The sequence below is a fragment of the Saccopteryx leptura genome, chromosome 5, assembly GCF_036850995.1.
Source record: "Saccopteryx leptura isolate mSacLep1 chromosome 5, mSacLep1_pri_phased_curated, whole genome shotgun sequence".
NCBI lineage: Eukaryota > Metazoa > Chordata > Mammalia > Chiroptera > Emballonuridae > Saccopteryx > Saccopteryx leptura.
In genome coordinates this window covers 3,533,862-3,560,925 of record NC_089507.1, presented here as the reverse complement: position 1 = coordinate 3,560,925, position 27,064 = coordinate 3,533,862, and the positions used below count along the sequence as shown (strand labels likewise).

The 27,064-nt window shown below is 59.0% G+C and overlaps 1 protein-coding gene across 2 annotated transcripts in view; it reads left to right on the top strand.

Moving 5' to 3' along the window:
• TBC1D14 (TBC1 domain family member 14) overlaps positions 1-27,064 on the top strand; it is a 110,842-nt gene that overhangs the window by 12,140 nt on the left and 71,638 nt on the right. The window lies entirely within an intron of this gene.

The following is a 27,064-nucleotide window of genomic DNA, read 5'->3' as shown; positions in this document are numbered from 1 at the left end:
TGCTGATGAGGGTGACATCGGAGTTAGTCACCCACGTTTCTAACTCCCGCCCCCGATGGCGTAACCCAGGGCTGGCCTTTCTGGGCGCCCCTGGCCCTGGCTGTGTTCCCTGTGCTCCTGAGTGGCAGCTGTGTGCCCGTGTTTGTTCCGGCCTTGGCCTCGCTGCTGCGATGTATGCTGTCACCTGTGTTGGGACCAGGCCATGCACCCCACTGCCCATGGCGCCCTGTCATCCAGGTGCCAGACCAGGGCTGCCGGGGTCCCTCTGTGTCACCCTAGCCCTGGGAGGGCAGGTCCTACAGCACCAGCCTCTTACCTGTGCTTCCGTGTTTTCCTTCAGCACGTGTTTGTGACCAGCTCTGCTCTGGGCAGGGAGTGCGGGGGCAGCAGGGCAGTAGCAGTGGTCATTGTGGTGACTGGGGGGCTTATAGGCTGGGGGTGGTGGACATGCACAGCAGTCAGGCCCACAAGGAAATGGGAACTCCCAGACCGTGGAGGGCCGTGAGGAGGGCTGTGCGGGGGGCACGGGCTGTGGAGAGGGGGTGCGGGGAATGGCTGCCTGCCCCACAGCTGCTGCTCAGAGGGCCCTGGTCCCGGGCGTGGCAGGTGGGAGCGTTCCTGCTGCCGCTGATCCTGGCCGCTCCGTGTGAGTGCCTAGTGGAGCCCCTGCTGGACATGACAGCACCGTGTGTCCCGGTGAGAGGGTGCGATGGCTGGCCGGCCTCAGCGGAGACGTTTGTGACTGTGGCACGCATGCTCACCTGCTGCTGCCTCAGTTGCTTCGTTTTATCTTATTTTGTTTATTATTATTATTTTATTTTTTTGAGAGAGAGGGGAGAGAGAGAGAAGGGGAGGAGGAGCGGGAAGCATCAACTTGTTGTAGTTGCTTCTCGTATGTGCCTTGATTGGGCAAGCCCAGGGTTTCAAACCGGCAAACTCAACCCTCCAGGTCGACGCTCTATCCACTGCGCACCCCGGACCAGGCGGCCTCAGTGGCTCCATCAGCTGAAAGTGAGGACCATGGTGGACAAGTCCAAGACCTGTCGAGTGAAACAGCCTGCAACGTGGGCTGTGTTTTGTAGGGCACCTCTTCTCTGATGTGCAGACAGACGGGTACGGAGCTACCGTGGGTAGTGTTCCTGGTCTCGGAATGCACTCACTCAGCGATTGCCCTCACTGGGAGGGACCCAGGAACTCTCGGGGGAGACTGTCACCCTCCCTGCCGAGGCCACAGCTTGAGCTGATGTTGTTGCAGTTCAGAGTTGTGTGGCTGGGCCGATCCCTTGACTCAAGTCAGTGTTTTCCGTGTTTCCTGTGACGGGTCCCACCCAGGTGCCCGTTCAGTGTGGCTCCTGGGGTCTTCCCTGACCCCCACAGTCAGGGTCGCGGGGAGGGGCTCGGGGACCAGGTTTTCAGAATCACTTGGGATTCTTGGCAAATTTGAGAAACCTTGCTCAAAATGAGGGGGGGCTGGGAAGCAGGCGAGAGGAGAGAGCTTAGCTTCAGGATTCAGGAGCCGGTACCCCGTCCTCGCTGTGTGGCCTGCGGCAAGTGGCTGCACGGCTCTGAATTAGTTCTCTCCTCTCTAAAATGGCAGCGGTCAGTGCCTAGCACATGGTGCTGTTATGTGCATGCAGGGTGTGCACTTCCCTTTGTCCTCCCCGTCCTCTGCGTCATCCTGGTGCTCTCTGTCTCAGCTTCCTGATCTGCGGAGTGGGGTGATGACCTGCGTCGTGTGGTCACGTGGAGCAAGTGGGCTCGCCCTTAGAACTCAGTGCGGACCCGACAGGGCAGGCTTTGAGGTTCCAGTTGCGTGTTGTGATGACCATGACGGCTCCCTGTTTCGTCTGCTGCCTTTGTCTCTCTCTGTCTCTGTCTCTGTCTCTATCTCTCTATCTCAGAGCGTCTTCTCCTGTGAAAGGAAACAGCAGCAGTGACTGCAGAGCGTTTCTGAAGCCACGGTTCTTGAAAACCCTTCAGCTCTGTGCCGCAAATCGGACGTCCCCTCCTTGCTGTACTCCTTGGTTCCTGTCTCCTTCCCTTGTTCTCGTGGCTGCGACGGTGTTCTTGTGAGCCATCAGGTTCTTCCGGGAAGCCCGTGGACCATCAGTGACAGAGGAATCAGTGATGTGACATCATGGGCCAAGTCCAGTGACATTTTGGTCCTCGAATCTTAAAAAGTGTTAGAAAAGAGTTTCAATCTGGAATTCCCTGGAAGGGGAAAGGGCTCTTGTGCCGAAAGTGTTTGGAGCCCACAAGACGTTGTACAGGGAAGTTTATAGGGGAGTTACGGAGAGGGCCTGGCGCGTAGGGGGCCCTCAGAGGACTGCAGGCTGAGTTTTTGTGGAGGGCAGGTCCTTTGGGGTTCCCAGCCCAGGCTTCTGAGTCGTCCTGTTTCTTCACTTTGTCCCTTGAGCCTGCCCGAGTGACTCTCTTTGCCATCGTGCCCCTCTGTCCTCCTGACCCGCACTGAGTCGAGTTCTAGGTTGTAGAGGGAGGCGTGGGCAGTATGGCGGGAGGCTAGTCTAGGGGACACGGGCTTGGAGGGAGGGAGCAAGGGGTGGAGGTGGCCGGGGCACCTGTGGCCTGGGAGCAGACCGGTGGCGATTGTGCCCGATGAGGGTGGCCTGGTGGAGGGGGGCAGACAGCCAGGCAGCAGGGAGGCCGGCTCTGGCCTGACCACCTGCCGAGTGGCAGCTGATGGGCAGCTCCCCTTTTTCCTGTGGACCTTCCTCTGTCTGGCCTGGAGCAGGCGTCACCGTGGCAGGCTGCACTCTGAGCCCAGAGGCCCCGCCACCGAGGAGCTCACTGCAGGTGGGGAAGACGGACCAGACACGGTGAGGTGGGGGCGGAGGGACAGAGCCTGGGGTGCTGGCGCAGGAGTCCAGCGGGCTGGGTGCAGTGTGAGCTCTCCTGCCCAACAGCTGTGTGATCTCGGGCAAGTCACTTCACCTCCCTGAGCCCTAAACGGGGCATAAAACCACTGCGCAAGGCTAGAGCTCAGGTAGGTACAGCAGCTAGCACACTTCTCGACAATACCTAGTCATAGCTAACTGTGATTCTAATATAAATAATTGCCATTTCTAAAAAATAGTTTTTCTAAAATTTTTTTTAGTTCTTTCCTTGATATTGTGCCGACATCGATCAATCCATTATTGAAAAGGCTAGATCAGGATTTCTCGGTTTTGGCGCTGTTGACATTTGGGGTGGATGGATCTGTGTGAGGGGAGGTTCCCGTGCTGGAGGCTGTCGGGCGGCGTCCCTGGGCTCTGCCCACTAGATGCTGGTAGCTGTCGGGCAGCGTCCCTGGCCTCTGCCCACTAGATGCCGGTAGCTGTCGGGCGGCGTCTCTGGGCTCTGCCCACTAGATGCCAGTAGCTGTGGGGCGGCGTCCCTGGGCTCTGCCCACTAGATGCCGGTAGCTGTCGGGCAGCATCTCTGGCCTCTGCCCACTAGATGCCGGTAGCTGTCGGGCGGCGTCCCTGGGCTCTGCCCACTAGATGCCGGTAGCTGTCGGGCAGCGTCCCTGGGCTCTGCCCACTAGATGCCGGTAGCTGTCGGGCAGCATCCCTGGGCTCTGCCCACTAGATGCCGGTAGCTGTCGGGCAGCGTCCCTGGGCTCTGCCCACTAGGTGCCGGTAGCTGTGGGGCGGCGTCCCTGGCCCCTGCCCACTAGATGCCAGTAGCATTCCCAGTTTCGACAACAGAAACTGCTCTGAGACATTGCTAAATGACTCGGATTTTAAGAGCGATTAAGCCAGCAGGTTGTGAAATATCGGAACTTAATTGCTTCCTTGCGGGAAGTTGACTACTGTCGTGTAATGTGAGAGGGGCGGGGTCCAGCCCTCCTGCGAGCCCGTATGGTTTAACGGTCTTCGCCCAGGAGCCGGGCAGCAGCTGTGAGGGAATTCAGTGACACGCTTGTCTCTGAGGAGCCCAGGGTTAGGGCTGCTCCTCTGCACTGGCCTGGAGAGCAGCAGTTAGCTCTGACCACTTACATCTTTTTTTTGTTTGTTTTTTGTTTTTTGTTTTTATTTAGAAAATTAAATATAACGGGGTGACATTGATCAACAAGAGCACATCGATTTTGGGTAAACATTTGTATCACCCTGTGTTGAGCTCTCCGACAGAAGAGGTACTCGAGTGTCCGTGGCTGCAGAGAGGTGTTAGGGCCCAGGGAACAGCTTGAGGGAGGCTGGGAGGTGAGGTGCACCTGGCTGTGTTTAAAGACCCGGAATGATGCAGTTTTCCGGTCTGCTTCCTGGCCTGGCCGGGAGCCCCTTGGGGCACCGTCTGTGTCTGCTTTACCCTTGCGTTGAGTTGTGATTCAGAGGCAATGAGTGTGGCGGTTGAGAGGCGGGGGTTGCTCAGACCCAGGTGTGAACCCCAGTTCTGCCATTGTTGACCGTGTGACCTCAGGAAACTCACTGAACCTCCGTGATCCCCAGGGGTGCAGGGTGACTTGTGGTCACTGAACCTCTCGTAAAGAGGTGGTGTGAAGGTTAAACGAGATAGCACCGGTGGGGCTTTGGGCAGAGTGCGGGATGGATTTCTGGCCCTGCTTTCTGCCTTTGTTGGGGTTTCACATAAGATTTCACTTTCTTTTTTTTTTAATGTCCTGCTAGATGAAAAAGTTTGAAACCACTGGCTTAAGAAAAGTAAATCTTTATTTTATTATTATTTTTTCTTGTGAGCAGCGAATGCTAAGGAAGGGATGTGCTCTTTGCTTTGTCTCGAGGGAGGCGAGGTCGCTTCGGGGGGCGGAGCGTGTCAGGGACAGGCGACAGCAGAGCCCTCGGCACAGGAAATACCAGGCAACACCTCACGCTTGCCAGGTGCCATTCTCGGACTCTTCGGTGGTCGCCGTGTTTGCACTCCAGCGAGCACGCGAGAGAGCGTGGTGTGGCCGGTCCTGTGGACGTACGTGCTCGGCCTGCTCTCCTCGGGGTGCCTCCGGCACCGGCACCGGGCAGGCCGGGGGTAGAAGCGGGGCGTTGCCCGGAGTCTCTTGCTGCTGAGGTTCTGCATGGTCACTGGGTGCCATCCCATTCCCCCACGTAGGAGGGATTTGAGGCAGAAGTTTGGTGGAGACCATCTCTCTTCCCCTTTGGCTATTATCTGCCATCCAGCGATGCCATGGAGACTGAGGCGTTCCTGCAGATGCTCCCATGTTCATTTCCTGGCTGTTTAGCAGCGGCGGTGGGGGGGGGGGGGGGGAGGTAGTTGCATTCTGTGCCCTGGTCCAGAGGAGAGGCAGCCGTGGCGGCCCCCGACCTGTGGCATCCTGGAGCTCCTTAGTTCCTGGGGCAGCTCAGATGCGGCATCTCCCCGGTGCATCGGTTCTGTTATTCGGGGGGCTATTCCTGGGGCCCAGGGCAGAACCAGCTGCTTCAGCCCTTACAGCGATTTGGAAGTCAGCTGATTCCTTGGGTTCAATCCCTTCCTGCTTACAATTCCTGGAGTGTTTCTGTGTCCTGCACAGACCGCTGGCGGGTTCCAGGAAGCCGTGTAAGTAGTTCCGGCTCAGGCGAGTGCGCTGAGCGCGGGGCGGGCCCCTAGCGTGCAGGGGCTACAGGCGCGGGGCGGGCCCCTAGCGTGCAGGGGTTACAGGCGCGGGGCGGGCCCCTAGCGTGCAGGGGTTACAGGCGCGGGGCGGGCCCCTAGCGTGCAGGGGCTACAGGCACGGTGCGGGCCTTGTCTTTCAGCTTGGGCTTCTTATCTGGGAAACGGATTAGTTCATGCGTCAGAGGTTGTTGGGGTTGAATGGGGAGCAGGGTACTTGGACACGAAGCCCTGAGCACAGGGCAGGTGTACTCATATCTGCTCCGTTGTTCCTTCTTGGCCCGACTGACTGTGGTTTTCTACTGTGTGGACTGTTTTAGAGTTAGTATCCGTGAACTGAGGTGTAAGATCGTACTGTAACTTTTCTACACAGCCTGCGTGCTCACGGTCCTGGTGACTAATCTCCCTGACGACCTGGCATTGGGGCTGTGTAGAAAACACCTGTGGAATCGCCGAGCTGCTGGGGTTGGTGTGTGTGCATGGACCACTACGGTGCCGGGGCGGGAGCACTGTTGCTGTCTGTCCTCTTGACCTCGCTGTTCGCTGGAGGGTGGTCTTGGGTAAGGCAGACACTCAACCTCTCTGGGGCTCATGGGACTTGTTTGCAGAACGAGCTGAGGATGTCACCGTACGGGGCTGGGAGAATGCATGGAGCCCTCTGATCGGGGCGTGGGGCTCAGGTACAGGAGCTGCTGATCTGTCTTGATGAGAGGGGGGCTTAACCCGAGGGGGGGGGGCTCCGAGCTGCCTTCTGAGCAGCTTCCAGGAGGAGGTGCGCTGCACACATGCTCAGAGAGGCTAACTGCGCAGACCCTCTGAGTGGCAGAGCTGTGACTTGAACACGCACTTGTCCAGCTCCAGAGTCCGTGCCCTTTCTGCAGAAGCCTCTGCACGGTCTCTTGTGGACCGGGCTGGGAGAGGACGGGGCACTAGGGCCGGGGAGGGCAGAGGGGCGGGCTGCTGCCAGGTGCCGTGCAGAGTCTGCAGGCCGGCGGCGGAGGAGCAGATGGGGCCTCTGCACAGGGGTGGGTGGAGGATGTCAGGAGACGCCACCAGGCCAGGGAGGTCAGCTCGGGGGTCCCCTCGGTCCAGGAGGGAGTTCCTCAATGGGAAGAGGGCACCGTGGGCGAGCAGGCCGAGAAAGCCTTTTCTCCCAGAGTGGTGGAGCTCTCCAGGCCTGGTGAAGTGTGGGAGGGGCTGGTCCGCTCTGAGGCTTGAGGCCGCCGTGAGGGGGTGGGCCGGGTGGACTCCGGGCAGAGCAGAGTCGGCGCTAGGCGCCGGCCTGCCCCGGGGAGGCCCGGAGCGTGGCGGGAGCAGGAAAGATGTTAGCAGGCAGAGCAACGAGTGGGGTGGTTGTGTTCTCACTGACTGAAGGTCTGTGAGGGTCTCAGTTATTCAGAATCTTGTCCTTTCTGTGTTATGTTGTCACAGGCAGGCACTTGTCCTGGCTTCTCTGAGCCTGTACTGACGAACCCCCCCAAGGTCTTCAGTTCCTCTGCTCTGAATTCTCGTGCTGGGTGGGTTTGCAGCAGCACCTCAGCCCCCTCGACTGTGGAATGCCCACACTCCTTCTCCAGCACTGAGCCACGCGGCTGTGCTCGAAGCAGCCATGGCCCCGCACCGGGCGGTCATTGGTGAATGACCTGAGAGGTCTCCCCAACCCCGGGTGAGCTTCCTTCTGAGGTTGTCCGTGGAGTTCGGCGAGGAGGCAGCGGGTCGTGTTCCTCTGCAGATGTGGCTGCCAGGAGCCACAGGGCGCCCGCTGCCTGTGTGCTGCACACGTGAGGGGGGAGGTTCCGTCACCACGCAGGCACTGCCGGGGGAGCCTGTCTGCGGGCGGGCAGCTGTGCCCGGGCAGGACAGCCAGGGGCGCCGGGGCCCTGCTGCAGGCCGCCCCGTCATGACCTACGGAGTGCCTGCAGTGGGCCGAGCACTGTGCTGGGTCCTTCAAATGTTTCTTGTAACACGTCTCTCAAGAAGTATGTACTGAGCTTCTGCCGTGTGTCGGGGCACTGCTGGGATTCATCTGTGAGTGAGCCGCAGACCGTGCCCCGAAGAGCTTGTATTTTAGTGGAGGAGGCGGACAGGAACTGTCACGAGTGAGCGAGTGAAGCGAGTGTGCTGGTGGGGAGAGGTGCTGTGGAGGTCACGGGCGAGGAGAGGCAGTAGGAGGGCTGGGAGGACTGGAGAAGGAGACACAGGAGAGGGCTGGTCGGGGAGCCCACCTGGCAGTGCCCGTCAGGGGCACGAGGAGGAGGGATTTAAGCAAAGACTTGAAGGAGGAGGAAGTTTACCAAGCAGGTAGGTACCTGGGGGAGGGGCGACTCAGGCAGGGGAAGGGCACGGCAGGCCCCTGTGATGCTGAGTGGTGGGGTGGGGTGGAGGAGCTCAGTGGGTCAGGTCCCGTGTGGACCTATGGGCCCCTGTAGGGTGTTGGGGGGTGAGCTCAGTGGGTCAGGTCCCGTGTGGACCTGTAGGCCCCTATAGGGTGTTGGGGGTGAGCTCAGTGGGTCAGGTCCCGTGTGGACCTGTAGGCCCCTGTAGGGTGTTGGGGGGTGAGCTCAGTGGGACAGGTCCCATGTGGACCTGTGGACCCCTATAGGGTGTTGGGGGGTGAGCTCAGTGGGACAGGTCCTGTGTGGACCTGTAGGCCCCTATAGGGTGTTGGGGGTGAGCTCAGTGGGACAGGTCCCGTGTGGACCTGTAGGCCCCTGTAGGGTGTTGGGTTGTGAGCTCAGTGGGACAGGTCCCGTGTGGACCTGTGGGCCCCTATAGGGTGTTGGGGGTGAGCTCAGTGGGACAGGTCCCGTGTGGACCTGTAGGCCCCTGTAGGGTGTTGGGTTGTGAGCTCAGTGGGACAGGTCCCGTGTGGACCTGTAGGCCCCTGTAGGGTGTTGAGGGGTGAGCTCAGTGGGACAGGTCCCGTATGGACCTGTAGGCCCCTGTAGGGTGTTGGGGGGTGAGCTCAGTGGGTCAGGTCCCGTGTGGACCTATGGGCCCCTATAGGGTGTTGGGGGGTGAGCTCAGTGGGTCAGGTCCCGTGTGGACCTATGGGCCCCTATAGGGTGTTGGGGGGTGAGCTCAGTGGGTCAGGCCCCATGTGGACCTGTGGGCCCCTATAAGGTGTTGGGTTTGACTCAGGGAAGGGAAAGCAAGGGCAGAATTTTGAGCAGAGGATCTGTCCTAGTTGTCTGCTGCTCTGTAGCAAATAACCACACACATGGTGGCTTCAGACACATCACTGGCTCAGTACCTGCTTCCATGCTCAAGCAGGCCGTTGGCAGAACCGAGTTCCCTGTGGTTCCAGGACGGAGTCCTCAGTTCCCAGCTGTAAGGTGGGGCCACTGTCACTCAGCTTCTAGAGGCCCCTTGCCATGTGTCCCTTCCATCTTCAAAGCCAGCAGCAGAGAATGTCCCTTGTGTCAAGCCCCACTCACAGTTTGAACCTCTTTTGCGGGAAGACCCCAGGGCTTGTTGTTTTAAGGGCTCACTGCATAGCTAAGGCTCACTGAGCATAATCTGTTACCAGTGCCATGTGACATAACCTGACCACAGGTGACTGTCACATCCCTAGGTTATGCCCATGCTCTGGGGAAGCTACAGAGTGTGAGCCCAGGGGGAGGGGACCGGAGGGGCCGTGTAGGACAGGATGAACGATGTCATCTGGGTTTCGGAGAATGGCTTCAGTTGTGTTGGGAGTAGACTGCTGGGCAGGGCGGAAGGCGCTGGCACTGGCCGGTAGCCAGGGAGGGGGGAGAAAGGGTTACCGTGTGAGGAATGGCTGGGGAGCGTGGAGAGAAGTGTTGAAGATGAGTCCAGGACTCGGGCCCGAACCATCGGGAAAGGAGAGCTGTCATCAGTGCAGACGGGTGTGGGCGAGAGGACGGGACACCGAGTCGGAGACAGCGAGTCACTTCTGAGAAGGTGGTGCAGTGTGATGGGCGATTCCGCGGGAGTTTGGATGGAGGGGGCTGGGGAGTTGGGTCTGGGCAGGATATAGAAGCCTGGAGTTGTGGGCATTATGGCCGGCTCCGAACGGGGTGAGGGGACCACCCAGCGCTGAGCAGTCTGGGGAGAGGAGGGGCCTCAGGGAGACCGAGCAGCGGGGTCAGGGTGCTGTGGGAGACAGCGTGGTGTCAGGGAGGCGGGTCGGCACGTGGGCAGAGGGTGCTGATGGGTCAGGCAAGATGAAGACCCGGGAGTGGCCATTTAGAGAAAGTAGGTCACTGGAGACTCTGGCCAGAGCTGCTTTAGCGGAGTGACGCAGGCGGAGGGATATCGAGTGAATTACAGAAGAGTGAATGAGGGGAGAGAAGCTGGCGACAGCGGGCACAGCCCCCCGGTGGGCGCGCTGCCCAGGGGAGCAGAGAGATGGTGTGACAGCTGCAGAAGGAAGTGCTGTCAGATTGTTTCCTTTTCTCAGCGTTGGAGCTGTAACGTGTTTTCGTTTGCGTTCGGAACAACCTAGCACATAGAAGAGCAGGAATTTGACGTAAACGAGAGGATTACTTCCAGAGCGTCCTCCCTGGGTGACACTGGGAGGCGGGCCTCATGCACGCAGGTGGAGAACGTGGCTTCAGCGGGTGATCGTCTGGGCCACAGGCGGCTGGGCAGAGATGCTGGAGTCGGTGCAAGTCTTTTCTCAGTGCATATAGAAGTCATTATTTTTAAGGCTACTTTGGTTTATTATTTTTGTGGATATAGATTTTTTTTTTTTAATTTCAACACACTCAAAAAAAAAAACGAACATTGTTTTATGGAGCAGTTTTATATTCATAGCAAAATTAAGCAGAAAGTACAGAGATGTCCCATGTCCCCCCTGCCCCCACATACACAGAGCCGAGCTCCCCCACTGCCAACATTCCCCTCCAGAGTGGTACCTTTGTACGGGCAGGTGGGAGTCACCCAGGGTCCCCAGCTGACGTGAGGATTCCCTCTTGGCGCTGTGCAGTGTGTGAGTTTGGACGGCTGTATGATGACATGTATCCACCCTGGCAGTCGCACAGCTGGTTGGCGTTGGAGCCTGGAGGTGTTGCACCCCCCCCCCCCCCCAGCCTGGCCTGTCTGTCCGGCAGTAGAGCTCAACCGCGGCAAGCGGGTCTCGCCCAAGCTGTGCCCGTGCACCTGCGCAGGGAGGGCTGAGTGAGAATGGGTGCCATGCCTTCCTCCCTGTCCTCTGGCACTGGGGGCGTGAGAAGGGGCAGCAGTTCTGTCCGGGGCCTTGTTGTGACGGGCACGGCTTTAGAGGACTGGCCTTGATACGTGTGACCGGCACCTTGTCCTCGGAGGAGGTTGGCATGGGGGAGAGTTGTTGTAAATAGCCCTGAATGGGCTCACCGCTGGGCCCACTGCTAAAGGGCTGCATGGGGCCGCGGTGCCCGGGAGCGGGCCCGGCCTCGCGTGATCCTCTGCAGGGCCCAGGCCAGAGCGGCGAGGAGGGAAGGACGTGCCGGGAGGGACCCTCCGAGGCCTGGACCGTCGTCGTGGCGGGCACGGGGCATCACTTCCTCAGGCCCTGGCGCCTCCGGCGGATCCCACCCTCACTCCAGCTGGCTGCCTGTGGCAACAGTTCCTTTGGCATTCCCCAGTGAGTTCCACCTGGACGGCTTCCCCTGCCCAGGACCAGGCCAGCACAGTGGGGACTCACTCCGGGACACCTCCCTGCTGTGTGACAGCCTGCATCCCACACCTGTTTGTGCAAAGCTTAGCCACTGCCAGGAGGGTCCTTTCCAGGCCCCGTGTGAGGACCAGCTGCCCAGGCCTGTGTGCTCCGCAGCCCATGTTCACACAGGAGGCACATGGGAGGGGCTGGGAGGGGAGCTGTGTGTGTCGCAGTGGCTGCCCAAGGGCTGTAGCTTTGGTAGTTCTCCTGGTGGGTCCCAGCTCTTTTTTTTCTTATCTTTTTTTTTTTTTTTTTTTTTTTGGTATTTTTCTGAAGCTGGAAACGGGGAGAGACAGTCAGACTCCCGCATGCGCCCGACCGGGATCCACCTGGCATGCCCACCAGGGGGCGATGCTCTGCTCCTCCAGGGCATTGCTCTGTTGTGACCAGAGCCACTCTAGCGCCTGGGGCAGAGGCCAAGGAGCCATCCCCAGCGCCCGGGCCATCTTTGCTCCAATGGAGCCTCGGCTGCGGGAGGGGAAGAGAGAGACAGAGAGGAAGGAGAGGGGGAGGGGTGGAGAAGCAGATGGGCGCTTCTCCTGTGTGCCCTGGCTGGGAATCGAACCCGGGACTTCTGCACGCCAGGCCGACGCTCTACCACTGAGCCAACCGGCCAGGGCCTCTTTTTTTTTTTTTAAGTGAGCAGAGGGGAGACAATAAGACAGACTTCACATATGTCCTTACTGGGATCCACCTGGTAACCCCTGTCTGGGGTCACTGCTTGGATCAACTGAGCTATTTTTAGTACCCGAGGCCTATGGTTGTACCAGCCGAGCCATCCTCAGGGCCCAGGGCCACGCTTGGACCAATCATGCTACTGGCTGTGGGAGAGGAAGAGAGAGAAGAGGAAAGGGAGGAGAAGAGAAGCAGATGGGTGCTTCTCCTGTGCGCCCTGACTGGGAATCAAACCCGGGACATCCAGACGCTGGGCCGACACTATCCACTGAGCCAATGCTTCAGGGCGATCCTCTAACCAACCGAACTATCCGGCCAGAGCCGTTCTGGGTCCTTGGTGCCTCCCCTGCTGCAGCCCTGCTCTGCACGTTGGTCAGGGCTGGAGCCCACTCGGGGACGGCGTGGGGTCTGCATAGGGAAAGCCTGCCCATGCAGAGACGTGGCAGCCGCTGCCGGTCCCCGCCGTGTGGGCACAGCTGCAGTGGGGTGTGGGGAAGGGCTGTAGAAGCCCCAGGGAAGCCCTCACAGCAGCAGTGGGATGTGGGGGGGGGGGGCTGTAGAAGCCCAGGGAAGCCCTCACAGCGGCAGTGGGGTGTGGGGAGGGGCTGTAGAAGCCCTCACAGCGGCAGTGGGGTGTGGGGAGGGGCTGTAGAAACCCCAGGGAAGCCCTCACAGTGGCAGTGGGGTGTGGGGAAGGGCTGTAGAAGCCCAGGGAAGCCCTCACAGCAGCAGTGGGGTGTGGGGAGGGGCTGTAGAAGCCCTCACAGCGGCAGTGGGGTGTGGGGAGGGGCTGTAGAAACCCCAGGGAAGCCCTCACAGTGGCAGTGGGGTGTGGGGAAGGGCTGTAGAAGCCCAGGGAAACCCTCACAGCAGCAGTGGGGTGTGGGGAAGGGCTGTAGAAGCCCAGGGAAACCCTCACAGCAGCAGTGGGGTGTGGGGAAGGGCTGTAGAAGCCCAGGGAAACCCTCACAGCAGCAGTGGGGTGTGGGGAAGGGCTGTGGAAGCCCAGGGAAGCCCTCACAGCTGCAGTGGGGTGTGGGGAAGGGCTGTAGAAGCCCTCACAGCGGCAGTGGGGTGTGGGGAGGGGCTGTAGAAGCCCTCACAGCAGCAGTGGGGTGTGGGGAGGGGCTGTAGAAGCCCAGGGAAGCCCTCACAGCGGCAGTGGGGTGTGGGGAAGGGCTGTAGAAGCCCCAGGGAAGCCCTCACAGCAGCAGTGGGGTGTGGGGAGGGGCTGTAGAAGCCCAGGGAAGCCCTCACAGCGGCAGTGGGGTGTGGGGAAGGGCTGTAGAAGCCCTCACAGCAGCAGTGGGGTGTGGGGAGGGGCTGTAGAAACCCCAGGGAAGCCCTCACAGCGGCAGTGGGGTGTGGGGAAGGGCTGTAGAAGCCCCAGGGAAGCCCTCACAGCAGCAGTGGGGTATGGGGAGGGGCTGTAGAAGCCCCAGGGAAGCCCTCACAGCAGCAGTGGGGTGTGGGGAAGGGCTGTAGAAGCCCAGGGAAGCCCTCACAGCAGCAGTGGGGTGTGGGGAGGAGCTGTGGAAGCCCAGGGAAGCCCTCACAGCTGCAGTGGGGTGTGGGGAAGGGCTGTAGAAGCCCTCACAGCAGCAGTGGGGTGTGGGGAGGGGCTGTAGAAGCCCAGGGAAGCCCTCACAGCTGCAGTGGGGTGTGGGGAGGGGCTGTAGAAGCCCTCACAGCTGCAGTGGGGTGTGGGGAGGGGCTGTAGAAGCCCTCACAGCAGCAGTGGGGTGTGGGGAGGGGCTATAGAAGCCCCAGGGAAGCCCTCACAGCAGCAGTGGGGTGTGGGGAGGGGCTGTAGAAGCCCAGGGAAGCCCTCACAGCAGCAGTGGGGTGTGGGGAAGGGCTGTAGAAGCCCAGGGAAGCCCTCACAGCAGCAGTGGGGTGTGGGGAAGGGCTGTAGAAGCCCCAGGGAAGCCCTCACAGCGGCAGTGGGGTGTGGGGAGGGGCTGTAGAAGCCCAGGGAAGCCCTCACAGCAGCAGTGGGGTGTGGGGAAGGGCTGTAGAAGCCCCAGGGAAGCCCTCACAGCGGCAGTGGGGTGTGGGGAGGGGCTGTGGAAGCCCAGGGAAGCCCTCACAGCAGCAGTGGGGTGTGAGGAGGGCTGTAGAAGCCCAGGGAAGCCCTCACAGCAGCAGTGGGGTGTGGGGAGGGGCTGTGGAAGCCCAGGGAAGCCCTCACAGCAGCAGTGGGGTGTGAGGAGGGCTGTAGAAGCCCAGGGAAGCCCTCACAGCAGCAGTGGGGTGTGGGGAGGGGCTGTGGAAGCCCAGGGAAGCCCTCACAGCAGCAGTGGGGTGTGAGGAGGGGCTGTAGAAGCCCAGGGAAGCCCTCACAGCAGCAGTGGGGTGTGGGGAGGGGCTGTAGAAGTCCAGGGAAGCCCTCACAGCAGCAGTGGGGTGTGGGGAGGGCTGTAGAAGCCCAGGGAAGCCCTCACAGCAGCAGTGGGGTGTGGGGAGGGGCTGTAGAAGCCCAGGGAAACCCTCACAGCAGCAGTGGGGTGTGGGGAGGGGCTGTGGAAGCCCAGGGAAGCCCTCACAGCAGCAGTGGGGTGTGGGGAAGGGCTGTAGAAGCCCTCACAGCTGCAGTGGGGTGTGGGGAGGGGCTGTAGAAGTCCAGGGAAGCCCTCACAGCAGCAGTGGGGTGTGGGGAAGGGCTGTAGAAGCCCTCACAGCTGCAGTGGGGTGTGGGGAGGGGCTGTAGAAGTCCAGGGAAGCCCTCACAGCAGCAGTGGGGTGTGGGGAGGGGCTGTAGAAGCCCTCACAGCGGCAGTGGGGTGTGGGGAGGGGCTGTAGAAGCCCTCACAGCTGCAGTGGGGTGTGGGGAAGGGCTGTGGAAGCCCTCACAGCAGCAGTGGGGTGTGGGGAGGGCTGTAGAAGTCCAGGGAAGCCCTCACAGCGGCAGTGGGACTTGTCCTGGCTCTGCCGCGACTCGGCACCTGCGGCAGGTCTCTGCACTCGCTGTTCGCACGTGCTCCCTGCAGAGTGGCCAGGCGGCCTCCGTGGGAACCTGCCTGTGTCTCACCTGGCCTCCCATAGGCTCTGTGACCCCTTCCTGGCTCAGGTTCCATTGCCGCCCTCACCGCCACACACACTAAATGAGAAGAACCCACCAAAGACCCCCAGGACAGAGTGGAGGGCTCCCCTTGCAGTGGCTCCACGGCTTCCAACTCATGCCGTTGCTATGGCAGCTGCCATCCCACGATGGGTCCCCCCAGCCTGGTGCCCCTCGAGGGACTGTGTCTCACTCATCCCGTGCTGGGACCTAGCTGGGATTCAGTAAATAGTTAAATTCAGATGTCAGTCAATTCCCCGGTGACCTGTACCCAGGACGAGGGGCCGGCGATGCAGAGACAGCAAACCCTTCCCCCAAATATATGAAAGGTACCTGATGGCCTTGGGGCTTGCGGTGGCTGGGGCTTTAAGTGCTGGGACAGGTAAAAGCAGGGTATCGGGGAGGAGTGAGGAAGCTGGGGGAGGCTCCACTTTCTGCAGACGGTCAGGGGGGACGTCTGAGCAGAGGTGTGAGCTAGCGAGTGGAGGGCGGAGAGTTCTGGTGGGATCAGCGGCACGGCGGTTCTGGGGCTGGGGGCGCTTGCCTTGCTCTCCCACAGTCTGCCGGCCTCCACTGACCTGTGTCCGTGGCCCCGGCCCCGCGGCAGGTCCTGCACACCGCAGCAGTCATGCCCTTTAGTTGTCTGAGGTCTTAGGTGGGGGCACTCAGTGGATAGAGCAGGGGTCCCCAAACTACAGCCCACGGGCCACATGCGGCCCCCTGAGGCCATTTATCCGGCCCCCACCGCACTTCCAGAAGGGGCACCTCTTTCATTGGTGGTCAGTGAGAGGAGCATAGTTCCCATTGAAATACTGGTCAGTTTGTTGATTTAAATTTACTTGTTCTTTATTTTAAATATTGTATTTGTTCTCATTTTGTTTTTTTACTTTAAAATAAGATATGTGCAGTGTGCATAGGGATTTGTTCATAGTTTTGTTTTGTTTTTTTTAATTTTTATTTATTTATTTATTCATTTTAGGGGGGGAGAGAGAGAAGGGGGAGGAGCAGGAAGCATCAACTCCCATATGTGCCTTGACCAGGCAAGCCAGGGTTTTGAACCGGCAACCTCAGTGTTTCCAGGTTGACGTTTTATCCACTGCACCACCACAGGTCCATAGTTTTTTTTATAGTCTGGCCCTCCAACGGTCTGAGGGACAGTGAACTAGCCCCCTGTGTAAAAAGTTTGGAGTCCCCTGGGATAGAATGTTGGCCTGGCCTGTGGATGTCCCGAGTCTAGACCTGTGCCGTCCAGGGTATTAGCCACTAAGCACACGTAGGTATTTAAATTTCATTAGAATGGAAAGTGTGGTCCCTCGGTCACACTAGCTGCACTCTAGCACTCAGTGGCCACAGGCGGCCAGTGGCTGCCCAGCTCAGATTTGTACATTTCCATTACCGCCGGAGTTCCGTTGTTCAGCGCTTAAATGACAGCCTGTGACTTTATTTTTAATCTGCCCCTCTCCTATGTATAGAAGCAGCGCATGGTGGCTGAGAAGCAAATGCACCTATGAGGTGTGTGAGCCAAGGGAAGGTTGCAGAGGAAACCGGCCGGGGCCCTGGGTGGGCAGGGAGGGGGCAGGAATGGAGGCAAGGTGGCCTCTGGTAAGGCAGGCGGAGTGCACAGGCCTGACCCGCTTTCTCCTCTGGGGCTGGGGCAGCGGCTGCCTTGCTGAGAATGCCACCTGAAGTCCCGTGGGACCCTGCCGGGAAACTCGAGCATGTCTGCGTATCCAGGGGTGTTGAGTACAATGGAGGTGGAAGGGCCTGCACCTCCCAGAGGTGCGTTCTGGAGGCGTCCAGTGTGGGGACAAAGGACTGGTGGGCGTTCAGAGAGTATACCTGTAGCGTCAAGATGTGACTCTCTGTTCTGCCCTCTGGGCTGGGCGGCGGGGCGGGCCACTTTACTTTCCTGAGACCTGGTTCCTTACGTCTGAAACGGTGACGGCGGGCAGGGCCTGTGGTGTGCCCAGCCCTGCGGTCGACTCCGCACCCTCGCCGGACTGTTAGGGCTCGCCGCCCGGCTTGGGGTTGACAGAGTGAGTGACTTACTGAATGAATGCTCTTCAGTGCCCGAGAGATGCAGCAGAAAAGGGAAAGCAGAGAAAGGAAGGATTTAATCAGTCCCGAGGGCTGAACTGCGTGGACTCTTCTGCGTTAAGGACACCTTGATTAAAAGCAGGCCCCAGGTGGTTTTCCTGTGGTCTGGCCTGTTCTCCGTGCGCTGCGCTCGGTGTTGAACGAAAGGGAGCAGGAATTGTTCTGTATCCCAGTGGGAGGGACGATCCGCTTCCTTCCCCTGGGTGGGTCCGGAAACTTCTCTGATCTAGGAAAGAAGCTTTTGAAGTTCAGCCGCCCATCCTGTGGGTGCCTTTCTCCTCAGGTGGGGCTTTCACTGCGGAATCAGTGACATTTAGGAGTGGCGTGAGCAGGACCAGGAAAGAACTCCGTGTTTATGTCTGTGTCCTGCTCACCAGCCAGATGGAGCTCCTGATAAACCTCAGGGGCTTCATTGATGTCTCTGCAGCCTCTACGCCCTGGCTTCTGGAGGGTGTCCACGTCCTTAGAAATGTCACAGCTGTGCCTGACCAGGCAGTGGCGCAGTGGATAGAGGGCTGGGTGGTGAAGGACCCAGGTTTAGGTTTTCTTGTTTGTTTTTTTTGTATTTTTCTTAAGTTGGAAACAGGGAGGCAGTCAGACAGACTCCCGCATGCACCCGACCGGGATCCACCCGGCATGCCCACCAGGGGGCGATGCTCTGCCCATCTGGGGCATTGCCCTGCGACAATCAGAGCCATTCTAGCGCCTGAGGCAGAGGCCACGGAGCCGATCTCAGCGCCCGGGCAAACTTTGCTCCAATGGAGCCTTGGCTGTGGGAGGGGAAGAGAGAGACAGAGAGGAAGTAGAGAGGGAGGAGTGGAGAAGCAGATGGGCGCCTCTCCTGTGTGCCCTGGCTGGGAATCGAACCCGGGACTCCTGCACGCCAGGCCAACGCTCCACCACTGAGCCAACTGGCCAGGGCCAGGACCCAGGTTTAAAACTCTGAGGTCACCAGCTTGAGCGCAGGCCCAACAGCTTGAGTGCGGGGTCACTGGCTTGAGAAAGGGGTTACTTGCTCTGCTGTAGCCCCCCCAGTCAAGGCACATATGAGAAAGCAATCAATGAACAACTAAGTTGCCACAATGAAGAATTGATGCTTCTCATCTCTCTCCCTTCCTGCCTGTTTGTCCCTGTCTGTCCCTCTCTCTGTTTCTGTCACCAAAAAAGAAAGAAAGAAAGAAAGAAAGAAAGAAAAGAAAAGAAAAGAAAGGAAAAGAAAAGAAAAAAAGAAAGATCACAGCTTAGAACAGGTCACTGTGAGGAGTGGGGGAGGGAGAATGTGTCTGTTCTCTAGGGTTCCCCTGGCTTTCCGAGTTTCAGAACACCCGGTGCTGGCTCTGCCGGAAGTCGCACTGACTTCGTGGGAACTCCCGGATCCCCGAGGCCGGTGCCTTGCCTTCCAGTCTGCCTTGGCCCTGCTCTGGTGGGGTTCGGGCCGCCCGGAGGGCTGGTTCAGTGTGCCGTGCAGGTGTTTTGTGGGCACATAGGCGTTGGTGGGGTTTTGAGAAACCCACAGACAAGCCCACTCCTGCAAAGCAGCTCTAGGAAAGTCTGTTCATGGGATAACACAGTTTAAACTCTCTTATCCTGTTCTCTACTTTGCGTGTAGTGCCTGTTGTAAAATGTTCCCATCTTTTGTTTGCAGAGCACAGAATCTCTGGTGTGGCTAACATTGAGTTCATTAGTGCCTTCTGTAATTTTGTGTGCACACGTATCGGTCTCCATGGTCACGTCAGTGAGTTCCTGTTTATGTTAAGTGAGCTGGGTTTGTAACTGAGAGTTGTTTCGGTTCCCGTTTTACTGATTCTTTGTTGTGAATAGTTGTGGTTTCTGTCAGGATTCCTGTAAGGTTCTGTATATGGGAGACTGATGAGTCATCCAGATTTGCCTAATAGCCATTTTGGTCCCCACTATAGTCCAGTTTTCTTGTTGTTTCCACTTTGCTTTCAGCCAGAAGCTTTTCTTTCTTTTTTTAGAGAGAAAGAGAGAGAGAGAGACAGACAGACAGACAGACAGGGAGAAAGATGAGAAGCATCAACTCATATTTGCAGCACTTCAGTTATTCATTGATTGCTTCCTCGTACATGCCTTGATGGGGGGTGGGGGGAGGCTCCAGCTGAGCCAGTGACCCCTTGCTCAAGCCAGTGACCTTGGGCTTCAAGTCAGCAACCTTCGGGCTCAAGCCAGTGACCATGGGGTCATGTCTATGGTGAACCCGCGCTCAAGCCAGATGAGCCCACCCTCAAGCTGACGACCTCAGGGTTTCGATCCTGGGTCCTCAGTGTCCTGGGCTGATGCTCTACTCTACTGCACCACCGCCTGGTCGGGCGAGGCTTTTCAAATCCTGTCTCCGTGTACAGGGTGTCTGTCACAGGGAGTAGTCAATGTTGCAGGAGTTTGAAAATGAGGATCTAAGTCCTAATAGCTGTTAGGTTTCAGATTTGCCTGTCAAACCCATTTCCTACCAGGAGGGGAGATTCAGGGAAAGAGGTCAAGGGGGTGTGGGCTCTGTCCCGGAATCCTCGTCCTACAGAGATGGGAGGGAGCCCAGCTGGAGGGAGAGGGAGAGGGCGAGGGCCAGTCAGACAGGGAGCAGCACTTCCTGGGTCAGCCCTCGCCCGGGTGAGCGGCTGCTCCTCACTCACTGTGCTTGTGCCTGGAATGCGCCGGTTCCGTTCCTTTCCAAAGTCCCTTTGAGAGCAGTTATCTTTAAAACAGCAGAACTCGGGTGGTGGTCCTAGTTGGGGGGGGAAATGGGAATGAACATGTGTTTATTTAGGTGAGGCTAGCCGCTGTGACAGACCTGGGGCGGATGAGTGCCCCGGACCCGGACGCTCGTCCCCAGCTCAGGCCGTCCCCGAGTTCCTTCCGCCTCCCGCTCTGGCGGTTCCAGCATGAGGGCTCTGGGCCCCTCTCGTGTCGAGCCAAGAAGGGGACAGGACCCGGAGCTGTCTGGTGTGGGGGTGTGGGGGTGTGGGGATGTGGGGGCCAGGCTGTCCCGGGAGCCCACGGCCCCGCGCCTGCGATCCACTGGCCCGAACTCGGCCGTGTGGTGGCCTCGCCTGCTTGGCAGGGAGACCGGAATGGGACCAGTGCCTGGGGCAGCACAGGAGGGGTCGGAGGAGAGCTGGGAGCCCTGGCCATGTTTTGGGGTCATTTTTCTGGATTTTCCCCCCTTCCCTTCTCAACTTCTTCCTAAGAATTAAATCCCTGGAGCCGGTGAGCTGAATGCTTTGTCATTCTGTTGCCTAACTGGCCGTTCTCCCCCCCCCTGCCAGTTCTCCCCAGACTGCTGGGCGTGTGGAAGGAGCACTGTGGGCCCGGCCCCTGCCTGCCTCTCAGGACCCCAGCTCGGGTCTGTGCTGCAGCCGCAAACACTGAGCCGTTCCGGAGTTCTCTGAGTCATCCTTCAGGACTGAGCTGAAGGGACGCCTCCTCTAGGAAGCCTTCTCGGGTCACCCCCACCCCTCCCAGAGCCCTTCTTTGGATCCCGCAGTTCCTGCACTGCTTTTGGGACAGCACCCACACCCTCGCCAACCCTGCCGGAGAAGACTGTCCCCAGCAGTCGGGTCCCTCACTGGGTGACGCAGCTGTGTAGGTGTCAGGTTGCACGTGTGGCCCCGCACCTGTGCTGTCTGCAAAGCTGACACGCTCTTCTGAGACTTTTTTTTTTTTAAACGATGAACCTTTCTTTTCTTTGTTACGTGTTTTCTTTAAGGTTCTCTTTGTTTAAATACGCACAGGAAAATGTTGGCTTTTTCAGTCATCATTCTGTTTTTTCCCTTTCCACTCCTATACCTACTAGTGATTTCTTTTCCTCTTTACTCTATTTCCTCACAGACTTTCTGTGAATCTTTAACATAAAAATGCATAGTGTTTCTCTAGTTGGGTACCTTGCTTCTTTGCTTACAGAAAACAGTTCCCTGCATAATTAAACATGTCTCCACGTACGGAGGTCTTTGTGGTGTTCCGTCCTGTGAATCATTTACTCGCCTCATGACAAGGAAGTGGGTTTTGTTCTGCTTGATGAAACGACCGTGTGCACGTCACTGGGGCGTCGTGTCCACTGCGGGCGGCTTCCTGGGGCAGGATCCCGGAAGTGCTGCCCACTTCTCGGCCACAGTCCCAGCCCCCAGCAGCCCTCGCCCGAGGGGGCGGCCGAGGGGGCGGCCGGGAGCCCCCAGGAGCCCTCTGCTCATGCTGGCGTCCCGGCAGCAAAAGCCCAGCCTCCGTCCGTCCGTCTCAGGAACGAGGACACTTAGCGAGGGCTGAGGGCTTCTAGAATTTGTCATAACTCTGGCTCGCAGGACCCACTCACTCACCCTGCCCTGCCTTTGCCTGAGATGCACCCTCTGCTCCGCCCTGTGCGCCCCGTCGGAGTGCTGCGCATCTTTAAGGCCCAGCCCAGCTGACACCTCTTCCATGAAGCCTTCCGGGCATCCCCAGGGCCGAGGCGGCCGCCCCCAAACATGCCGCTCTCTGTTCCTGCCCTCTCCTGCTGCCTCGCGTTGGTCCAGCCGAGTGCAGTTTCGTTTTGCATGTCTAGATCTTGCTGTGAGCCCCTCAAGGACAGAGCCTGGGTCTTAGTCGTCCCTGATACCCAACTCAATGCCCAGCGAGTGCTCTTGAGTGGCCCTGGAACACTGGCAGAACGTGGCTCGGCTCTGCCCGCCTGTGCAGCAGTGTGGACCCTCGTTCCTGGAGCTGCACGGGGGAGGGGTTTGTTTTCATCCACGTGGGCAGGACTCTGGGCCTGCTCTGGGCGAGGCGTCTCCCGTCTCCCGTCGGGGAGGAAAGGACAAGGGCCTGCGGGGTTCTGGGGGCCCGGCCCGGATTTGCTGCAGTGTGTGTGGGGGACCCTGGGCTGAGCTCTGGTTGCCGCCTAGGGTAGCAGTCAGTGGAGACAGGAGGTGGGAATGCCAGGGAAGTGTGTCTGACCAGGCAGGTGTGCGCTGTGCTGTTTCGCTTTAGTGAGTGGAATTGTTAAGGGTGGTCTAAAGCAAAATCTCAGGTTGTAATCCATCGTGCGCAGAGACTGCTGGTGTGGGGCTCATCTCCCATCCACAGGGGTCAGAGCATCAGTCCAAGAAGTGAGGGAGCCTGGCCAGGCGGTGGCGCAGTGGATAGAGCAGGACAGGGACGCGGAGGACCCAGGTTAGAAACCCTGAGGTCACCAGCTTGAGCAAGAGGTCATTCGCTGGGCTGGAGCCCCCAGGTCAAGGCACATATGAGAAAGCAAGCAATGAACAACTAAGGTGCCGCAACAAAGAATTGATGCTTTTCATCTCTTTCCCTTCTTGTCTGTCTGTCCCTCTCTCTGTCTCTCTTTGTCACACAAAAAAACTAAACCAAAACAAACAAAACAAAGAAGGAACACAGAAAGGGAAGCGTTTATTAGTTCAGGACGAAGTTCTCAGTCCTAGCTGCACGGAAGAATTGTCCAGGAAACTTAAATACATACGTCGCTGTCTAGGCCCCATCCTCAGAGAGCAGTGTTCTTTGGTTTGGGGCAGGACCAGGACATTAGGATTTTTTTTTTTTTTAAGTTCCTAGTGATTCTAGGTTGCAGCCAGGATTGGTGAGAACCACAAATGGGAAAGTATGGACTTAAGTCCAAGTCCAAGCCCGTCAGTTGACCGTGCAACCTTGGGTGAGGTTATATCTGAATTTCCCAGATGGGGCAGTTCATATGCAAATACCTTGAGGTTGGGGACCTGTGTCTCTGGTCACCAACGACTCTGTTCCCGTCCTCGGCACAGTGCCTGCCTAGGACCTCGTCTGTGCGCCGTCTGTGTGTGTGTGGAAAGATAGAAAGAGCATGTGTGTGGGCGTTAGGGTTAAATGGGGTGAGATGCTTGGCCCTGTGTAATGAGTAAACCGCCCGTTGCTCTGTTAATGAGCACACGTGACAGTACTAACCTGGTGACTGAGTGGTGGCCCCCTTTGGCAGAGGAGAGAGCCGAGAGGTTTGTTTCTTACCCAGAGTGAGGCAGCTTGTTCTGAAGCTGGGATTCGAGCCCAGGCCTGCCTGACGCTGACTCCGGTGTGTAGTCTTTGTGCCTCAGATCACTTCCCGTAAGGTTCCTGAAGCGGAAACAGGAGTCACTCATCTCTCCTGTCAGTGGTGGTCGGGAGCCCCAGGCCCCATCGCGCTTGTGATGCGTACGCACTGTCCACCGGCAACGCTTCTGCCCTCTTCTTAGCGTCCAGTTGGAGATGAGGAAGTCTGGATTTTTCCTTAGTAGAGTGACACACTAAATGACACAGGCACCTTCTCCCTGCCTTCCCTCTCCTCGTGAAACCTGAGCGGGTGCGTCCCTGGTTGGCTTCCTCCTCCTGGGTTTACGTGTTGGGAGTGTGTGAAGGAGGCTTCGGGGAGGCTGTGACACAGAGCTCTGGGTCTCGTTCTGGACTCTGACTTATCAGTGGAGACACATAGGCTCGGTGCACTTCAGGGTCAGTTAATGAATGACCCGTCAGCGCAGTGCTGTCTGGCGGGTTTCCTGCCAGGCCTTGGGGACACGGAGACCAAGTAGGACACCACCCCCTCTGTAGAGTGGGAGGAGATGCGGAAATAACTAAGGTGCAGGCCCTGGCGCTCTGTCAAAGATGCGTGTCCAGTGCTCTGGGGCACAGAGGGCCAGTGGCTGGAAAAGCTCCAGAGAGCGGTGTGAGCTGAGCTCGTGTTTCCCGAGGTGTGTGCAGTGTGTACTGGGTGTGTGCAGTGTGAGCACACACACGTGGGCCGGTAGGACTGCACAGGACCCCTGCCTGAGAAGTCTCCCTTCCCGAGGTGTGTGCAGTGTGTACTGGATGTGTGCAGCGCGAGCACACACACATGGGCCGGTAGGACGGTCACAGGACCCCTGCCCGAGAAGTCTCCCTTCCCGAGGTGTGTGCAGTGTGTACTGGATGTGTGCAGCGCGAGCACACACACATGGGCCGGTAGGACGGTCACAGGACCCCTGCCCGAGAAGTCTCCCTTCCCGAGGTGTGTGCAGTGTGTACTGGATGTGTGCAGCGCGAGCACACACATGTGGGCCGGTAGGACGGTCACAGGACCCCTGCCCGAGAAGTCTCCCTTCCCGAGGTGTGTGCAGTGTGTACTGGACGTGTGCAGCGCGAGCACACACACGTGGGCCGGTAGGACGGTCACAGGACCCCTGACTGAGAAGTCTCCCTTCCCGAGGTGTGTGCAGTGTGTACTGGACGTGTGCAGCGCGAGCACACACATGTGGGCGTAGGACGGTCACAGGACCCCTGCCTGAGAAGTCTCCCTTCCCGAGGTGTGTGCAGTGTGTACTGGACGTGTGCAGTATGAGCACACACACGTGGGCGTAGGACTGTCACAGGACCCCTGCCTGAGAAGTCTCCCTTCCCGAGGTGTGTGCAGTGTGTACTGGACGTGTGCAGTATGAGCACACACATGTGGGCGTAGGACGGTCACAGGACCCCTGCCTGAGAAGTCTCCCTTCCCGAGGTGTGTGCAGTGTGTACTGGACGTGTGCAGTATGAGCACACACATGTGGGCGTAGGACGGTCACAGGACCCCTGCCTGAGAAGTCTCCCTTCCCAAGGTGTGTGCAGTGTGTACTGGACGTGTGCAGTATGAGCACACACACGTGGGCGTAGGACTGTCACAGGACCCCTGCCTGAGAAGTCTCCCTTCCCTGTCAGGACCTGCTCCCCCAGGGTCCCCCCTGTTCTGCCTGCTCTTACCACAGATCAGGTTTCTTTGCCTGGTTTTTGTTGTTTTTTGAGAGAGACTGATAGAGAGATAGAGAGGAACATTGAGCTGCCCCTGTATGTGCCCTGACCGGGGAATCAAACTAGCAACCTCCACATTCCAGGACGACACTCCAACCAACCAAGCAAGCTATCTGGCCAGGGCTTAATTTTTATTGATTTTTAGAGAGACAGAGAGAGGAAGGGAGAGAGAGAGAGGAGGGGGGAGGGAAGCATGTTGTTTCATTCATTTGTGCATTTTTTGGTTGCTTCCCATGAGTGCCCTGACTGGGGATCGAACCCGCAACCTTGTTGTTTCTGGACCATGCTCTTAACCAATCGAGCTAACCAGCCAGGGCAGTTCTGCCCTTTTTTTTTTTTTAGCTGGCTGGAGTCATGCAGCGTATCCTTTGGTGTCTGGCTGTCTGCTCAGCGTGGCCCGAGGTCCCCCCAGGCTGCTCCCGGCTGGTGCAGTAGTCTTCCCTTCCTGCTGTTTAGCTCTCCGGTGCGCAGGCAGACCCCGGTTCCCTGCGAGGGTCCCTCGAGTTGCTGTCTGTGGCGTGTGGAAGGGGTGCTGGCAGACCCCGGTTCCCTGCAAGGGTCCCTCGATTCGCTGTCTGTGGCGTGTGGAGGGGGTGCTGGCAGACCCCGGTTCCCTGCGAGGGTCCCTCGATTCGCTGTGTGTGGCGTGTGGAGGGGGTGCTGGCAGACCCCGGTTCCCCTGTGAGGGTCCCTCGATTTGCTGTCTGTGGCGTGTGGAGGGGGTGCAGGCAGACCTCCGGGGGTTCCCTGCAAGGGTCCCTCGATTCGCTGTCTGTCTGTGGCGTGTGGAGGGGGCGCAGGCAGACCCCGGTTCCCCTGTGAGGGTCCCTCGATTCGCTGTCTGTGGCGTGTGGAGGGGGTGCAGGCAGACCCCGGTTCCCTGCGAGGGTCCCTCGATTCGCTGTGTGTGGCGTGTGGAGGGGGTGCAGGCAGACCCCGGTTCCCTGCGAGGGTCCCTCGATTCGCTGTCTGTGGCGTGTGGAGGGGGTGCAGGCAGACCCCGGTTCCCTGCGAGGGTCCCTCGATTCGCTGTCTGTGGCGTGTGGAGGGGGTGCAGGCAGACCCCGGTTCCCTGCGAGGGTCCCTCGATTCGCTGTCTGTGGCGTGTGGAGGGGGTGCAGGCAGACCCTGGTTCCCTGTGAGGGTCCCTCGATTCGCTGTCTGTCTGTGGCGTGTGGAGGGGGTGCAGGCAGACCCCGGTTCCCTGCAAGGGTCCCTCGATTCCCTGTCTGTGGCATGTGGAGGGGGTGCTGGCAGACCTCCCGGGGTTCCCCTGCGAGGGTCCCTCGATTCGCTGTCTGTGGCATGTGGGGGGGAGGTGCAGGCAGACCCCCGGTTCCCTGTGAGGGTCCCTCGATTCCGTGTGGAGGGGGTGCAGGCAGACCCTGGTTCCCTGTGAGGGTCCCTCGATTCCCTGTCTGTGGCGTGTGGAGGGGGTGCTGGCAGACCCTGGTTCCCTGCGAGGGTCCCTCGATTCCCTGTCTGTGGCGTGTGGAGGGGTGCTGGCGCTCACGTTCTCGCCCTCGTCTCTCGCTGCGTGTGCGCCCTGGGTGTCCTCGCCGAGTCTGCTGTGTGGACGCTGCGCAGCCGGTTCCCAGGGCGTCTGTTCGTCCTTCTGCATTCGGGGCCTCCGTCCCCAGAACGTGGCACTGTTGGTGTGTTTTCTCCTCCTGCCACTCTGGTGACGGGGGTGGGGGTCGGCCTTCACTCTGCATTTCCCTGGTGATGCAAGGCATGCGATGCCTCTTCACATTTATCGCCCCGGCCGCCGGACACCTGTCCCGAGGTGCCTCTCATCTGGAGGTGCCCGCTGTGTTCCTGCCGAGCGCCCTCTGTGAGCCGCGTGCGCGGCCGGCGTCCCTGCGCTGGGCTCGCCTGTCCATCCTCTGCTCCCGCTCTGTTCTGTTCCCGCAGTGAACAATGAAGTCTCTTTCCTGTTCAGGGTTAGTGCCTTGTTTGTCCTGTTTAAGAAATTCTGTTATCTCCTGGAAGCTTTGTTTTGACATTACCTGCCAGATCCACCGTCCGTCGGCACTGGTTTTCCATGCGGTGTGTGGTCGTGGTTAATGTTTGCTCACGGTACAGACCGTCCTCTCGCCGAACCTGGAGGTCGATCAGGTGACCACACGGGTCCTGCTGCCTGTCCGTCCTGTCATTACTCTCACTCCTTCAATAGCCCTTTGAAACAACGACTACAGGTGTCTCAAAGGTCTCGACATCGGACAGCGTAAGCCCTCCTG